The sequence below is a fragment of the Egretta garzetta genome, unplaced genomic scaffold (assembly GCF_000687185.1).
Source record: "Egretta garzetta isolate BGI_Z169 unplaced genomic scaffold, ASM68718v1 scaffold87, whole genome shotgun sequence".
Classification (NCBI taxonomy): Eukaryota; Metazoa; Chordata; class Aves; order Pelecaniformes; family Ardeidae; genus Egretta; species Egretta garzetta.
The window spans coordinates 3,351,854-3,371,048 of NW_009260286.1; the positions used below are offsets into that span (position 1 = coordinate 3,351,854).

A 19,195-nucleotide genomic window follows, 5' to 3' on the forward strand; every position below is an offset into this window, starting at 1 on the left:
ACCAACAGAAATTTCTGATCTTTTCCCCCTTCCACAGAAACTGGATAACATACCAGCATGTATTAGTCCATTTTTCATCACAGCATTAAGAATGAGATTTTAACACAGGGTAAAAACAAATTTATATTTTTAGCAGACTCTTTCTTCCTGAAGTTTACGCTCTCTCTCCCCCTCAAATTTACAAAATATTTTAAATCTAGAGGCCTATGCAAAAACCTTCCTTTGTCAAAACTCCTAGTAAGAGTAGTTACTTCTACTGTATTTTACTACTACCTCAGCTATGTCCACAAGACAATCCTCAGTCCCAAATGCTGCAACGTTCAACAAATAAATTGAGTTCATGACAGAGCTAAGCACATCTAGCCAGCTACGGGCAAACAGTCTTTCCATCCTTCCTCCAACAGCTTTTACCACTCCCCTTGCAACGAACTTGGTGATCATCAAGTTTAATTCAGAAGGGTTTTTCCTTCTTTTTCCGTGCATGAGAATTTCACAGGATCAGCCAGCTGAACTGGCTAAAACACCACAGCAGGGAGACCACCAGATTTGACATGGGGAAAGCTGGTGTGGAGCAAGGTGTGGTAGGATTAGCTGCTTGGTGGCAGCTAGATGATAAGCCACTAACATGAAACCATGTCCTGACATAACTCAGGACAAAATTCAGGAGGCAGACTGTTGGTTGATTGAACAGTCATCTAGGACTACCACAAGAAACGCTGTTTAATCTAATAGCCATTTGTGGAATCCAGGCACCCAGATCCAGGGACAAGTACTCTCTCCAATAACCCTGAATCCTGCCAGAAATAAGTTTCTAACCATTTTCTTGCAAAAGCAAAGATCAGCCCCTTCTTTGAAAAAAAAAAACCACAAAACCAAACAAACAAAAAACCAAACAGCTGGAGAAGAGCAATAACCAAAAAATATAATATAAAAGAAAAATATTACTTCATTTTATACATTGGATGTGGTTAAACCAGCTGACCAGAAAGTAGGAAAAACACTTTTTCTGCATTAAGAAATTCCAAATCTCATCCCTCCCCACCCTAACCACTGTGACAAAGAAAAGGACACATGCTGCAGTTGAGGTTGTGGGACTAGGCCAGGAATTCAACACAAAACACCTGGTAATTACAGTACTGTGACCGGAAAGAAAGGGAAGCTGCTGTTCACATTGCAAATGCTTCAGCCTTTTTATTTTGCTGAATGACTTTAATGCTAACTACCTTTCTAGTAGTTTTCTACAGGGGTGGCTCTTCCACAGCATTTATCTTATGTATGACATATGCTTATGGCAGAGACTTAGCATTATTAGCAAGTTAAACTAATTTAAGAACACAAAAGTGGCTGTATTTTAAAACACAATACAGAGCAATTCTGCCAGCCCTCCATTAAGTGAAACACTGTCTTGTAAAGTCATGTCAGACACTTGACTAGATAGTAAAAAAAACCCAAAACGATTTCAGATGGGTATCCAGCTTGAAACTACTAAATAAAAATAATAGTATTATGAATTAAAACATTAGACACAAATCTAGTAGAGATTTATAACGAAAGGCAACAAGGGAAAACCATACAAGCTTACACTGTAAATCCCCAAACCTCTATTACGAAATATTGCAGTTCAGTGCTCTATACAGAGATTTCTACTCTAGAATATTTTGCCAAATTACCTAAAATGTCCTTATTTTAGTTTAGAGGCCAGGCAATAGTGCATCCGGATAACAAAAGCTGTTGAGCAGCTGAACAGGCAACTACCAGAATCACAGCTGAACTGTTTTGTACACAAGTTAGTTACAAAATACTAAATATTTTGTGTAACATTTTGAGAAAACAAGGCATTTGTTTTATTAAATCTGCCTTTGGTTAGATGCATCTTTTCTCACACTTCTTTGAAGCACCAAGGAGCCAAAGGTTTGCTTACTCCCAAACGGGTTAATAAAAGTTGCTGCTCCTGAGTAACTCGAAGTCTACATGCACACGATGTTTTGAAAAGAGGCAACATTTTCTGAGGACCATATGGAACAGCAATACTTAATTAATATTCAGAAATGTCCAAGCTCCTTAAGCAGTCCGAATAAACAAGAGGTTAGGCATTTCTGACAGAACACTTAGGCAACCAATTTTAAGTTCTACCACATATTTCCCTGGTTACAATCTCAAAAGCGTAACAGTTTCCCCCAGTAAGTATTTAACAACCTACAATGCATTAAAATTTAGTGTTCTATAACCAACTCAAACTTTTTGCAAGCAAGTGATTAATTCTTCGATCCCTGTACTTTAGGCTTCTTAACTCATATTCTCAGATTGAGCTACACTTTTACACTATACAACTTATTCAAATATTCTAACAAAACCAAATTTAGTTGGCCTGGCTCAGCAATCACTCTGGATCTTAATGTTCTTGCGTTTTATTTCCTTTGTGAACTTTGTACTGTAAGTTTGAGGAGCAATCCTACCAGCGCTGAGGACAGCAACGGCGAAAAAAAAATTCAACTAGGAGATTTGAAGGTAGGGTTTCTCCAGCAGGTAGGGGGGGTGGGATGGGGAATATACTCAGCAAAAGCACTGTCCAGTCTGCAAATCTAAGTCACAAAGGGGCAAGGTGATCCTAAGAGCTGACACTTGTATACACAACACTGACTAAATGTTTTGCTTGCTTTCTTTTCAATGGGAATATCATTAAACTGGAAGCATGCACACAGGAGAAAGGAATTCCCTAGGTTTTATCCACAGCATACATGCAAATCTATAAATACATATAAAATGACACTGGATAGCATCTCACAAGTCACTGCCAAGTCTGGAAATTACAGATCTACTTGCAAAAGACCACACCAAGCAAGCATAACTGGACACCACGTCCCATGAAGAAAAGCAGAGGAAAATAAAGCACAACTTGCCACCTGTTCCAGAGCTGCATCACACACAGTTCATCGGCCTAACAAGACTCAGGAACCCTGGGTTCTGTTCCCAGCTGTGGGATGAAACGTCCTCTAAGCAACAGGTATCACTCTCACTCCCCCCAATATGAAATCTTCCCTCACATAAGAAACTTATCTCTCCCTTGCACAGGCTTTCACACCTGTCTTCCCACCCAACAAGTTCAAGCTTTGCTCCAAAGAATGGCAGAACTGTTTAGCCCAAGTTTTTCTAAACTACTGTCAGGTGTCCTCAAGCTCAGCATTTTAATCGCTACAGTCAAATACTGGTAGAACTACCAGCCTCACATAAATTAATAATAATTATGTGTCTGTACCAAAACCAGATTTTATAACTATTTATAACAGTTAAGCTGTTTGCTCCATTGGAAGAGCTGAAGTGATATATTCCAACATAAGTAGGGCATATAGTTTACACTAAAATAACTTAGCAGGTTTCTCAAAGTCTTGAATCATGTAAGAAATTATCCACCCAAGAGTTTTTCTAAGAAATGTACAGAACAGGAAGTCAGGGTGACAGATGTTGCAGAAATCTGTAAAACAGAAGTCTAGAAAAGAGACAGCAGATAAAAAGTTTATATAAATTTTACAATATAGAAGAAAAATCCCATAAAAACTTGTCCAATTAGTGGTTTTGTAAACAAGAAATTATTTTTTAAAATTTACTGTATGGATAAATATTATTTCAACAAGCCACAAGAAAAGGTAATTCTTCAAAAAAAAGGGCTGACTGGTCCTTTCCTGCTTGTAAATCGAACCGAAGAACTGTCTTTCACACAAGAAAATGTACAGCTTTAATCTTCAATGTGAAATAGTTTAACTGTAATCCCATCTAGTTTGGTGAGTCTCCTACCCTTTCCCTCACCACACTCTTAGACATGCATATATTATTCTGCATCTCTCACTCCAATGTTCCTGCATAAATAAATGACAAATAAAAAAGGTAGACACTAAATATATTCAGAAGTTTGAAAACAAAGCTGTGAAATGAAATTTGAATTGCCATTCTTGTCTAAACATGCTTATTATTTAATTGGTACCGATTACTTAGTATATGTACATGACAAATCTCTTTTCGAATTTAAAAATCTACTTTCCTTGTTAAGCTAGTCAGTTAGTATCACCTTCCTAGAACAGAGTAGTAAGTGCTACCGGTGAGGTAACATAAGTTTAGGGGAATTCATGAGACAAGTTTCTAACCATTAGTGTTCCATTCTACACCGAAAGGCTTTGTGAGTAATAACACTATATAGCTACTTCTGTAAGGAAGCGTGACATTAATTTGCTGCATTACTGCTTTGAGACAGCAGCCTTCATTACTTCATCATTAACTCTTATTCAAAACCTTTATTTAGTAAGTTAAAAAACTTGGGAGTGCTCTCTAGGCAATATGGTATAAAAAAAAAAAAAGAGAGAGAGACTTAAAACTTTGCCTTTTCTGAAGATGGAAATTCTGTATAAACCCAAAATTTATCTACACACAAGCAGGAACCAGGGACAATAATGTAATGATTAATGAAACATGCAACTTTCATTCTAATAGAAAGTCAACAAGCTTTTCTTAAATGTGTTAACAAGAATGGGAACAATTAGAATATACAGGCCTAGAACCAAGCAAAAATTTCCATAAATTAACTTCTCACATTGCACTCAAGACTCTTTTCCTGATGTGTTTTCTTTAGATATCTAAATTCTTTTCACTTATCTGTTTGCTACCAGAGAATCCAGACCAGAACACCTCCTCCTCTACCCCCCAAAAAAGTAAAAAACAAGCTTTAAATTTTTGTTTCAAAAGAATTATATATTTTTATATCACCTTTAAAAGAATGTGATTTTAAGGAATTCCAGGGAACATAACTGATTTATAAACGATATACTTTATAACAAGGAAAATATTTTGTACTTCTGTATATACACCCCCACTAAAAGTGGGGCTGAGGAAACAACAAAAGTCACTCTGACAGAATTTCCAGGAAACAGTTATTTTGTGTTATTGTAGCACTGATACCAGAAAGTTCCTCCCACCCCCAGCAATTCTGGATATATAGCAATCCCCTTCCCCAGAGCATTTACTTTCATTCTCTTTACTCCTGGATATGGCAGGCGCATTTACAATAACATTCATTTTTCAAGGATACAGTTTTCAAGAACACTGAACACAAAACCTTAAGCTCCACTAGTAATTCTCCTGCCCAGAAGTTTCTAGCATCATGACGACTTCTCCCTTGCAGTCCAGTACCCTTTGAACAAGCTCTGTTCATTTTTTTTCCCCCTCTTCCATCAGGCAAGAAGAAACCAGGGAATACCAACACAGCCTGATCTTCTCAAAGGGCGTGCTAAAACCAGAGATGAAGAAACGGAACTCCCTAGTCTTTAGACAATGACTCGAATCACGGGTAGTACAAAGAAGAAATTCAGAATTTTTAGACTTCTTGCTCCACTGTGAATACCTCGTTGTTCGAAAGAAAGCTGCTGATAAAGCACAGGACTTCTCTGTATCACCAGCATAAAATGGCAATGAAAAACCCAGAAATTTCAAATACACCAGTCTGCTTCAAAATCTACCTTGATTCTTCGAGCCTTTAAACTCTGCGTAACCTCAAGGACAGCCAGAGAACACTAAAGCATGTTTCTTTTCATGTATTTTAAAAGAACTACTATAGGCAAGCATACGTGTTTTCTACTTTATCTGTCTATAGCAGGGGAATGGACACTTAACGAAATTGCTGTTATCAATTTTCAGCTGTTTTCTAAGGATGTTCTCTTTGGGCAATATGTGTATTTAAACTAACCACAGATTGCCTAAAAGCTGAAAAAAACAGCCAACTGTAAAAAAGCCTACAAAGAGACTACTTCTAATTCAATAAGCCTCATTTTTAATTCAGTAAGAGCAGCAGCTTAGACTTGGACATTAATATATCATTAAGTGTTGGCCAGCATAGCCCTTCCAAGGAAGTAAAAAAAGGGCTAAAATAACACTGAAGACTTCATACTGATGACAATTAAGCTACTGGAAATAAAGTAGGCTATTTACAATTCAAATTAAAGTAATAAAAGCTTTGTAACAAAAATTAGTTCAAAGACTGGCATTAATACATCTGTGTTACAATTGATTTAAAGCCAAATTCTTCAACCTTTTCACTTTAAGAAGCCAAAAATTTAAGATCTCTTATACATAAAAGCAACTATCAGCACATCAACAGCAGAAGTTAGGGTAGGCAGAAGCAGTAACAGTGGACACGCACACAAAAAAAGACAAATTTATTTAATTACCGTCTAACAAAATACAGGAAGTGATCTTAAAAGCAAAACTTTTGATTAGATGTCTGAATTCCAGTTATTCATTCTCATCCAAACTAAAATACACCCTCAAACCGTTTACCCAATTATGTGTTGCCCCCCTGCTTCCCTTCACACACTTACTCACCACCTTGCTTTGCTCCTTGTGAATTCCAACCTCCACTGTCTTCACTAAAGAGAAAAAGCTTTCCCATAACTCTTCCATTACTTTCACAAAGATACCCAAGGTGGCCTCATCATTACCCTGACTTTAATGTAAACTGTACTGAACAAAGGTAGTTCAGAAAATTAAATGTAGCTCCTCCATGCAATAAAGCAGTGTCATACATTTCTATAAGTCCCAATTCTAATCACAGGAAAGAAAAGAAAACTACATTCTAAACCTGCAGATAAGAACTTGGATTAAGCAAAATAACACTGACCCAAATCTAAAATACTTGTATTTACTAGACACCTTGAGTAATAGAAGAAAGCGAGTAAGAGAATATGAAGAAATATATTGCAAGTGTGAAATGCCTGAATGACTACATGCAGCCTTTCTACCCCCAAGCTTACTGGTTCCCACCACCTTATGCTGAATGTCTATGCAAAACTCTCCTAGAATGCCTAAAACAAGTTTTAACTTTAGGACCAAACTCCACAACCACATAATAATGATGTTTGGAATGACACCTCACTCATAATCCTACCTAGAACCTGGAGCACATGGGAATAAAATGGAAAGGATCTCAACTGGCTCCGTCAGCAGCCAGCTCCAGTCTCTGGTTCCCATTATGTCAGGCTCCAAGGTGCACGAATGTGCTTTGGCTGCTTCCAGCCCACGCTACCTCCAGAAGCAGTGCTACCATTCAGATTTACGCTACCGTCAATAATTCCTTGTGGACCTGAATCAATTCTGCACAAAGGCATTGCTGCACAAGTATACAGGTAATTTATCTATACGTAAATCAAAGATAACACACAGTTGACCACATGCTATTTGTTTTGCTGTAGTATCAAACCAGTCTCCCTATGCTAATTACTGAATAAGCACTAAATTGCTAAGGACTCTGCTTCAAAGAGCTCTCAGTCTAAGCACAAGACAAATTACGAAGACTGATACAATGAGAAACTGAACTGGTAAAGAATAAAGTAGCCATTCACATTAAGACGCTTAACGCATGAGTGCCAGGTATTTGGAGACATCAGTGCAGGTGAAAATATAAAGAACAACCCAAGAAGTATGTCAGAAAGCACAAAACATCTGAAGAAAGCACAAGCACGCTTGTGAATATACTTAATAGACACAATTAAAACTACAATCCACAAAGAGAGGGTAGCAGTTCACAGCTCAATAGCAGATGAGACAATATGCAGTGGGTGGGAATTGGTCAAGTATCTCACTAGCTGAAACTATCAGCTGCAGCTCAAAACTTTGGTGAACAGGTCAGAAACTATGCAGATGCATCAAAATGGCAAATGTGACTGGAAGGGGTGATTAAGGAAAAAAGTCTCTGAAGAAGAGAAGTTACATGGAATAAACTTGTTTGCACAAGTCGGGTGACTGCAATTACTCTCCTCGGCCTGACTACAGTTAACATTAAGATGTCTATTCCATGCACTATGTGCTTGAAACTACTAAAAACACAAACCAACTACCTGCAAATTCAATACTGTGATTTTCTTCTCTCTAGCTAGGGAAGTGACTTTATCACAGGAAAAGTTCTCAATGTTTTTCCTTCAGTTGAATTACATGAAAAAACCTTGCCGTAATCACAAAATATTCCTTTTTAGCTATTTCAAATCAAAAAGAGGGGAAAGACAAACAAGTTACCTCTTTCCAGCTGTATCTGCTGCCAGAACTGAGAGTCACAAGCAGGTAATAAGGTGATGTCTCAAGTATGCAGGTTGCAAGACATTCAGATTTTTTAAACACACAAAAAGCCACCTCAAAATTCACCTGAAAAACTTACGATACTTGCTCCAAATTATACAGCACTAGTATGATGGAAAAATCTCACCAATAACTTATTAAACAAGGTTGTTTTAACAGGGCACACAACATTTTCCAGAACAGGAGTCGAATGCCCTCTCCTCCCGCTCTCCCCTAACCACAATGGAAAATCCTTCCAGTCTAAGATTTCTTTTCCTAGTTTGTGAAGCTTGAAACATTTCACTAATTTGCAAGTTTGACAAACTGCTTAAACCATACATTTGACTTTCATAATCTGGGTTTCTAGTTAAGTGGAGCTAAATGCTACTGTAATTGATTGAAGAAAAGAACAAAATAAAAAATTAAAACCACTGCAAACTTCAACACAGAAAGACAACACTTACAACAATGTTGTTATAGAATCTGTTGATTGCAGAAACAGAAATAAATCATCTTCAGGACAGCGTAAGATGGATGTTAACTTTACAGGAAGAAGGAGCCATCAACCAGCTAAGATAAAACTCGAGCTTTTACTATGACAGGCTAGCAATAAAGGGAAAGTATTTGTGCTGCATAGTTGCTCAGCACTTGAAAAAGTCTTAAAGTATCTGTTTATGAAAGTTATTTTGAAAGCACTTTTATAAGAGTTTTATTTCACAATTATACTTTATTTTTAAACTTAATTAGAAGTTGCAAACAAAGTTAGGAAATCAAAAAACATGGACCGCAAGCTCACTTAGATTTCTAAGGACTGTTTTAAGTAGAACATATAAAAGGAAGAACTAATGATTCAGGAAATGCGACTCCCACTCTAAGGTCAGGAAACATATTATGTTGTTCCCAATTTGAATGATGAGATTATGTTCATTGTTCCAAGGGATGGCTACATGACTGTGAGGTCTCATATGGGAAAATTATTTCCCAATTTCCATTGCACAAACATATTAGCATATCTTATTTGAACAACAAACAAAAACAATCTTATTGTTTAAAATCAAGGCCAAATTTTCATTAGAAATTGTCCATTTTATCCTGGAGACAACCACGTTAAACATTTGCACATATTATTAGTTTAATAACATCCACACATTTTGTTGTGGCTACACTAATTCTAATGTATCTCCATGAAGTCACGCTGAATACTTGCAAAACCAGATACATAGTGCTTCTCCCTCCATACCACAAAAGTGCTAAAAATCTCTAACTCTGTAGACTTCCCTTTGTTCTCTCCATTCCCCCCAAAAAGGATTTTTCTTTGTTTCAGCAGCTAGTCACAAAACTTCTCCAGAAGTTTATAAATTCTAACACAAATGAGTTACAGCAACTGCAGCTCAGCTGAAGCTTTATGCAAAGACACAACTTATACTCTCTTGTTTATAGCACCACTATCCTCCAGATGCTTTGAAAAGGCTGCTACACTCAGAGCATTCCTCTGGCATCCTTTTGCTTATCAACTCCTGCTTCTTCAGGATCTGACAAAGGCTCTGGCAGACCTAGCTGCAGGACTCTAAAGTTTTCACCGTCAGTTCCTAGGCTCTTCCCTCTACTGGAGGTAGAGAGCGCAGAAGCAGCAACGCATTAAAATTCATAACCTGATGTATTTAGCTGAAACTCCTGAAGTGCTTAAGTACCTTTGCCATGAGGGAGGGAAGTAGATAGCGCAGACAGGGGAAAAGACAGGACAAACAGCTTGGGCAATATCGCACTGCTGTAGCTCTTTGCTTCAGCGTGTGGGAAGAACGTTTGCAAGCACTCTGACATACAAGAAAATGCATCATGAGCTTCCCAAACCCCTCATCTCCATAACTCCAAACATTACGGACTGCCTGCTGATCACTAAGCCTTTGAACCCTAGACATTCATTACAGAAGCGATGTGAATTAATGATAAACAGATCACTAACCTAACTGCAGCCCCACAGAGATGTTAACAGAAGGATGATGCCACAGTGGATAGTGGTCTTCCTCAGACACGGTGCTATCAAAGAGCCTGAAGTGCTTTTTTGGTCTTGAGGGGAAGAGAAAAAAAATGTCAAAAACCCAAGTGAGATAGTTTTTATACCTAGCTCATTATCCGTTGTAACTCTTTCCAATATTAAATATTTTAAAGGAAGATGAATGAGACCCAAGGACAGTTATTTCTAGATTAAGTAGTTTATAATAAATCTTGTCAGTCAGTGACTAGATGCTCACTGCTGTTTAATAAGAAGGGCTACAATGGTGGTCTCCTGACTCAGGCTGCACCTTTGGCTTTGACACCTTGTACTGAAGAGTTGCGTGTGCATTACCTTTCTGTTGAGTGTCCAAAGATTTTTGGTTATCATCTCTCATGCAAATGAGAGCTCCTCTAGCCTCTGCCCTCCCTTATGCTGCCAATTACTCCATATAGCCTCCCTCTCTGCCAGCAAAGCAGTTCAACTTTCCAAAGTTTTTGCCATATGAGTAACGACTGTCCATCACTGTAATTTTCTGTTGCTACAGCTGAAGCAACCCTAGAACACAGACAGAATGTGAATGTTAACAATATCACACGTTTCTGTGCTTCTTATTCTGAAACATTCTATGAGCCAGCGATACTAGTTTTGAGTCAGAGTGTACGCTTATCAAAAAGATTTTTCCATCTCAACTAAGTGTTGAATTCCATTCAACTGTGGTGTGTTTGAACTTCCTGCTCTTCTCTTAAATGCGTGTGGCACCTGAAATTTTTCCCTCACAGTCTTGATAATTTCCAAATAAACAAACATTAAGCTTCAGTACTACCATGAAACTCCAGAATAGCCCACTTGATCTTTCCCTGTGCTGTCAATAGTGTCTAATGCTACTGTGTATTAATATAGCATAGAAATTTCAGTTGGAATGGACCTTCTAGTCCCAACTGCCTGACCACTTCAGGGCTAACTAAAAGTTAAAGCACACGAAGGGCATGAGCTGCCTTCCAACTACTGACACTTCACTGATAACTCCCATAGTTCATGTCTCAATAATCCCTTACGAGGGATACCAATAGGCAATTCTTCAGTCTTTTAACCAGAGTAAAAATTAAATAACCTACTAAACAAATAATTATCTTTACTAGAGATATCTTGCCTTATACTTAGTAAGATGTTGAGTTCTTCTGAAGACGTTTCAGATGACTTTCCAAAGATCAAGGTAATGTTTCCCTAGCCTTCCCAGGGACTCATTTCTTAGAATTAATCAAGTATATTTATTAACTTACTCTAACTGTTAATCAACTTCTTTAGCACTTCAACTAATTTGAAGATTCTTCAAAATCCATCAGTGATTCCAGCCAAGTTGATCTGTTCCTCTTAAAATCAAATTGCTCACACCACCTCCTCTTTCAACTCACTTTCATGTACCACTCAAAGAGTCAGTCAAAAGTATCACGTATCTTCTGATACTGAAGAGAATGCAACATTTTTCCGCATTCTGTATTTACTTGAATCCACCTGTTAAGGCCTCAGGCGAGTTTCTTGCCAGAAGACTAGTAGGGTTTCACAACAAATTTAAAGCAATCCTTACTTTCAATATGTGAACATTTCTTACTTTTTGTGATTATTTTCACTTGAAAAATGCCTGCTGGATTTGCGATTTTCCATTTTTATATTTCACTATACATTCTAAGTTCCTACTGAATCAGCGGGGCTAGACCTCCATTGTCTTCACAAGAAGAAAATGGTTCAGTCTTCCTATATTAATCTAAAATGCTTTTCTATTACTTTGGCAGTCTTACATTCTTTGACTGCACTATGACGTGCTAAAATTTATGTAAAATCCACAGTTTTAAGATATGCTTAGATAAAGTATGTTGAATCAAAAGTTTCAGTATATTAATTTCTTCTACTTTTATATATAGCTATACAAAAATCTGGGCAACTGGCTCTAGGTGGTCCTGTTTGAGCAGATGACCTCCACAGGACCCTTCCAACCTCAACCATTCTGCGATATTTATCTACTATACTTACTTCTATTAATTTTCTTTCTGATTTTTCTATCAATGCATAAAAACTTTTATCTTTCATATATTCATCTACACAGAGATTCTGTTTACACAGTACTCATGGAACACAATCACAACTAAACTCCTTCTGGTTTACATAAATTTGTATTTTAGAAAACCAATTTTTTAGTACTTCTAACTCAAGAGTTATCTGTTCTTAAAAAAAAAAACCAAAAAACCAAAAAACCAAAAAAACCCAAACCAAAAATCAAAAAAACCCCAAACACCCAAAGCCCAGTAACTTCTGTCTTAGCAAAATCCCCAAAACCACTGGTACACAGAGAACACTCAAATCAAAGAACTATAATGGAGAAGTCTCCTGATCTGTACTTCATTTCTGTTAGTTCATACTGCTAGGGAAGAATGGAAGCAGTGAAAAATGGCAAAACGTAAAGGCAGTACTGGTTACAGTAAGTTGGCAGACACTATTTTCACACAGGTAAGAATGCACAGCAGAGTAAGAGTAGCTTCCCCTTCACTGAATCTTCATAACGCATAAACCCACTGAAGCACTTTAAAAAATGAAAGTACTTCCCCTGCATCCCCCATTCAAGTCACCAGAAAACACAAGAGGTTCATGACATTTATCTGCTGGAGGAACACAGAAATATTCTGATGGACCTAACTCCTTATTAAACAAAGCTGCTGATTAAGACATGGCTCCAATTCCTACGGGGGATGGAAAGCAGGTGGCAGAAGAGAGATGCAACCGTTACTCAGCATTTACTTATTGGTGAATAATTTCATCTACACAACATAACAGCCTTGTGAAATTCTAGTGAAAATTGGCACAGTTGCCTTTATAAAAGACTGAACACTGGCAAGGAAAAACCCAACATTTTCATACTCGGGAACTGTGTTCAAGTGGACAAGTAGAATATTGTAGGATTTGGCATTTACAGAACTGCTTTACAGTTTCTGTACAAGTGTAATACAGAATGTGATACAGCATGAGGCAAGATATCGGGGAAAAGATTTTTTATTTTGTTATGTAGATCAATGTAAGAGGAAGAAAAAAGTAAAACCAGAAAAAAATGTCAGAATAAATTAAAGAATAGAAAAAAACAAATGAAAAAAAACTAGACACAACAGATATTCCTGCTTTTAAGGCCAGCAAATTTTGTTTATTCACATTTACTCCTGTATTTGCTACTTTTTTTGAAAACATTCCCTAAGACCTTGTGGCTTGGGAAGGTGCAAAAATTTCCTCATGGACTTAAGTGTGGCACACTACAAGAGTCATGGGGAAAAAAAACATTCCTATCTGAAATTCAGAACAAAGATTTTCAATAAAAACTAGGAAGCTGTATCAATTAAACATACGGGATAAAAGCTTAAAACTAGATTTTTTTTTTTCTTCTAGGTTACCATCTGCAAAAAGAGAAAAGTTAAATTTTGAGCTAAAGTTGACTGTTTTGCCTGAACAAGTTTTTTTTTATACCCACAAGTTTAAAAAGTAAGACTGTGTGCAAAATCGGTGTTACTTCTCATAAAGCCTACCAGAAGCTAGTCCCTTTTCAAACTAAACTGACTGTTTTTCATGTTTTTGTAACTGTTTTTCATGTTTCTTGCCTAGAAAGGTTGGACCAGATGATCCTTGAGGTCCCTTCCAACCTGGTATTTTATGATAAATTCACACCTAATGATTTGATTGCATTCTGATAAAAAATAGATACGGAAATATGAAATGCTTATTTAAGTTAAATGAATGGTTCAAACTGAACATTTCAAAATTATTTTATGCAGTTTAATTTATAACTGCTTTAACAAAATTAACTGGAAGTTTTAGAGTTTGGGTTACTACAGGCTTGGAGAAACTAATTTGTATCACATGTATCTTAATGATGTGCATTCCATACAAACCACAGGAACTGTTACAATGAAAAACAAATAACTACCTACCAAATGATCTATATGAATGCTGTCTCCTGTGCGCCAGCGGTTTTTGCTGGAGTAGCCACCCAGCTGCTCATCAGTCTGCCTCTGGAAGAAATACCCAACTACAGCATCATCCTGAGAAGGTCTGCTGAGGAGTACCTGGACCCTGAAAGCACTTGGCGCTGCAGTTGCAGGGATTGTGTGAGGAGTGTTCCCACCTGAATTGGGCCCTGATGTTGCTCCAACTACTCTTCCAGCTGGGGCAACCCCTGCTCCAACCCCACTGGCTTCCTGACCAATGTTCACATGCATCATTTCTCTGGTGTCCTGCCAGGACACTTCATTCATGCCTAGGAGAACACATGGAATGCTCATTGCATGTAGACACCCAGAAATAAAAAGTCTTGATAACATAAAAGGCTTTCCCATATATCTTTAAATATGTAGTTCTTATAATTAGGATTAAAAAAGCCCTAGCTATGCAAGAACAATATTCACTGTCAAAATGTTTACTGATTTAAACTTTAAATTTTAAATACCATTACCAAACTAGGCCTCTAAGATAAACAAAGTACCACTTTTTTTTTTTACAAGACAATATATTAATACAGTAGAGTTCCATATATTATAAATGATCGCCCACATATTTCCCTGCTAACAACAATCAAAATATGATTTTTAATCACAATGGTGGCAGTTTCTTCTACATTGTTATTCAGCATGATGTGTAAAACCACTAATTCTGTCATACTGCTATGTCTGATTTTATACATTCATAGACTATGTAATGAAGTAGCACAGAAAACTAACTTCTTTATCTGAACTACATCTCATTCTTACACACCAGCCTCTGTTTTTCTTTCAAATTTGTTAAGCTCTGTAAGATTCTAACACAGTAACTGACATTAAACATGACAGTACATGTTGGGGTTTTGACAAAATAAAGATTTCAGGCTCAGATTAAAACAAAGTTTGCCAACTCATTTTTGAAGCATTTAAGTCTTAGACTGAAAGAAATATAAATGACAACAGCAAAAATCTTTCTCTGATATCAACAAAATCCTCTGCAGGAAAACATACCTGCCTCTGAACACATACTCTTAATGATCTCCACACATATTCTTAATCTACCATAACTGATGTATTATCAATCTTTTAGAATGTAAATGGACTTTTTAAGGTAAGATGACTACATATATAAACCCCAAAATATTCCCTACCATCTTAACTAAGTCCTTTTTGAAGGAAAAAAAAAAATTCATTTTCAAGTCTAAGAAATGTCTCATTTTTCATGCTAAACAAAAGTGTTAGGTCCAAACAATAAAACTGACATATATGGAAAGATATTCAATCAGAATAGAACACTTAGGTCTGAAGATGTAGACAAAAGAAACCACTGTCCTCTAAATCCCGCTGCACAGTTCTGTTTTTAATCGAGCCTTACCGACTACTGAATGTCTGATCTTTAGGGAGATAAATAATATATAGATAGCTACATGGTAGGAGGAATTTTTTTTATAATCTTGAACAATCTTGGTTTTGTGAGTAACAAATAAGACCTAAAGCTACTCTGTCTTATTATTACTGTTACAGCAGACCTTTCCTTATTGTCAAAATACTCTACTAACATCAGTTCTGCAAATTCTTCAGGCTATATGACCAACTCATCATTGTAGCATGCCCAGAACTAAAGTTTAAGCAATATATATATTGTAACAGAGATAAACAGCAAGATAGTTGAAAAACGTGAGTCAGAACAGACTCGTTATTTTTAGCTCAACTATACAAAGTCATGTTCAGCAAGTCTAGCTTTGTATTCAACCAATATGCGCATGTAAAAAGACTTACAGAACTAAACACACCAACCCACTTTTAAAAATTCACTTCCCCTTTGAAGAGATTTGTGAATAAATTCTATATGAAACCTCAGATCAGTCACACAAACAAAGAAAAAAGTATACAACTGGTTCAAAACATCACTCAAAATCCTTCCTTGAAATAACATGGATGAAGTCTAAGAGCAAAGTTATGAACACAGGTCTGACACAACCCTTATTTCCATTAGGGTTTACATGCCAAGAGCTTTGTAATGAAAAGACAGACAACCAGACCTATTACCTGGAACTGAGAGTTTTGCCAATACCTCAATAGCACTCACCAAGCAAGAGGTAACTTAGAATTGTATGAAAAATTAAAATTTAAAATAATCAAAACTACAAAATATATACCAGATTACTTAGTCCAATGTACACAAATACACGTTGTAAAAATCTGCCTGTTAGAAAGGTTGTAGATGTGATATTTAGCACAGCCAGTAGAGGACAGAGGATCATCTCACCGCTCTAAAGTTTAGTGGGAATAGACGCATATACAGAACAGCTAGCAAAAAAGTCAAATGTGGATTATTACAGAGATACAATTGCTACATTTCAGAGTTCTACATTTCTTCCTCAACTCCTAGGATGGTCGTCATAACCTCTTCAGATTTATTTCTTCTACATGTCTGCAACTGTTCTTAAATAGCCATGTTTGGGGGGGGGAGGGGGGAATCTGTTAACCAATAACGAAATATATCTTTAGAGATATTGCTAGAGATGACATCTGGTCTTTATTTGTAAGCTAAACATTTCACATACCAGCTTCAAAAGCTCTTGCCTACTATTCTAAAAGCCACAGCAGGTATTCTGAGTGGGATTCAAACTAAATCTTGCTATAAAGTTTCAGTATGCAAGCCGTTACTATAAAATAAATTTTATACAACTTGTTTGAAATTACACCCAAGCAGCTAGAACTGAATACGTTTACATGTTCTGTCATTTAAAACTCCTTTCCACTATATGACTGTGAAGTGCCTCCAACTTTATTAGAAGCACCACATAACTGGTATTTGTTGTTACAGGAGGAGAAAATGAGCCTTTAAATGAAAGACTTCTTGTCCCATTTCTGAGACACTGGCTTTGTGACAACACTGGAATAGTTGCGTTGCGTGGAATCATCAAGCCAACGGCTATGTTATAGGTGAGGAAAATTCACATTAAATGAGGTGACATTTTCAATTAAATTTATTGAAGAGAAAGAAGATTGGTAACTCTCACATACCTATACATACAATACACACAATAAGAATTATTTGTAAAGCATGTCTGCTCTACAGTTTCATGTTGTTTCCTTTGAAGGGTTTCTACTAGAAACTTTTTAAAAGAAAATACTATGTGTTAATGCTTGTTTCACAGCAGATTCCCAACACAGAAAGAATTTAACATTCAAGAGAATTTAGGTTTCTTTTTACTGCAACAGACAGTCAATTTTTATGTAATTCCACATTCAAGAAGAAGCACGAAGACGTACAAGCAGGAATTCAAACCATCCACTGTACTACTTGCCTCCGTGTATAAAAACTTAATCATTTTTGGGTTTTAGAAACCACTGCACAAAGAAAAAAAAAAAGACAAAGTTATCAAGGAGAATGCTTTCAGAGAATTCTGCGTATGTTGATTATTCAATGCACACTCACATATCATTAAATCAGGGGGAGGGAGGAATATCTAAAAGTTAGGTGGGAAGCACTCTTGAAAATCAGATCTAGTTCACAGTGTTCAACAAGCTCATGTCCTGTTAACATACTTGCCCCAAACATCTGCAATGACTGGCCCAACGAGAACACTGCAAAGGAACACCTGAAAGAACAAACCTTGAGGAAACCATGTACGTAAAGCTTTCAATGTGCACTACAATCCCACATTATATTTAATATATACTGTCATAATAAGAGGTATGTATTCATCAAAAGACAGACAAGTCCAACTTTTTCAGCCAACTGCTTCTTGCGCTATTAGCTCAATCACGATACCAGCCAGAATTATAATTGCCCCAGCGCTGCGCCAACACCCCTAACACAGAAGAAAAATATTAAGTACTACAGAGTGACACTACAGAAAAAAGTACCATTCCCTGTCAACGCAGAAAAAATACTATTCAAATAGCATGGACTTTCCTACATGCAACATCCACACAATAAACTGTAGAATCTACGTTATCAAGCAGTTTCTCACAGGCGTTTGCCTGCTAACCATTCTGCTGGGACAAATTTCATATCTTCAACTCTCTGATCACTTCAGAAAACCATCAGGTGATTCAGTGTCATTTCTACACATACAACCCAAACTATATCACCCCTAAATTATCATCTTCCTTTTGAGTTTTCTTCTCCTACCTACCTAATATATTTATACTTGCATTGACACAAACTGAGTTGTAGACCACAGAAAAGTAGACAATAATTCTCTCAGCATCTCAACAAAACTACAACTGTTGTTAACATTTGGTTTTAAACCTAGACATGACTAAATAATGCTACGATTTATATGTAAAAATGGTAGCATGGGGTAGTAATTACAAATGCATTCATATCCCACATACCTGAAGAGCTACACCATCAACTCACAGTAACTACAAAGGCCTGATCTCTCTCAGTTGAGATGCAAAGACTTCAGTAAAAGAGAAACTAGAATACACCTGAAAGTATTTTGTTAACATGTAGCATGTAAGTGACAAACAATTAGGTGACATTAAGAAGTTTTATCGATTCTCATTTGCAGTGACCTATATAGCTCATACACAGCCACGTTACTCAGAAAAAAGCATCCCCAAATCAGCTGATTTTGATCAACCTCTTTATCACATCGCGCATAAAACGTGCTACACATTTTGGTGTTAAGCCATCTTGCTTTGAACACTAAGCCAGAAGAATATTAAGCGTCCCGAGTATATTAATTTTCTCTCAAGGAATTAAGAGTCTGAGGTTATGAAATACACGAAAGAGAACAATGCCAAAAAAAAAAAAAATAATAATCTGTGCAGAATGACTGCCAAGGAGATTAAAAACCAAACTGTTGGTTGTAAGCACGATCCACTCAGGGCAGCTGGCATTTTTCTCAACTTTTTGTTATTGTTGTCTGCGCAGACACGTTTGAAGAAAAATTAAAACCTAACACTTCATTGTGTGGTATCGACCAGCAAAAGCATTTGGCCTCCTCGCTCCACGCTCAGAAAGCAGTCATTGCCCTTAAGAGCACTAAAAAAAAAAAAAAAAAAAAAAAAAAAAAATTCCGACCGAGACGAAGACGAAAGATGATTCTGCCGATGCCTGTGGAAAGAAAGAAAGAAA

At 36.8% G+C, this 19,195-nt stretch overlaps 1 protein-coding gene across 5 annotated transcripts in view; it reads right to left on the reverse strand.

Moving 5' to 3' along the window:
* The window catches only part of PUM2 (pumilio RNA binding family member 2), a 59,538-nt gene extending 49,417 nt beyond the window's left edge, over window positions 1–10,121 (reverse strand). Inside the window, exon 1 of one of the 5 annotated variants that reach the window (XM_035897929.1) lies at window positions 10,055–10,121. The gene's annotated coding sequence lies outside the window, so the exon portion shown is untranslated. The remainder of the gene's footprint in view (window positions 1–10,054) is intronic. The other 4 variants (XM_009642532.2, XM_035897930.1, XM_035897935.1 and 1 more) reach the window with 4 other exon arrangements.
* Window positions 10,122–19,195: the final 9,074 nt, after the last annotated feature.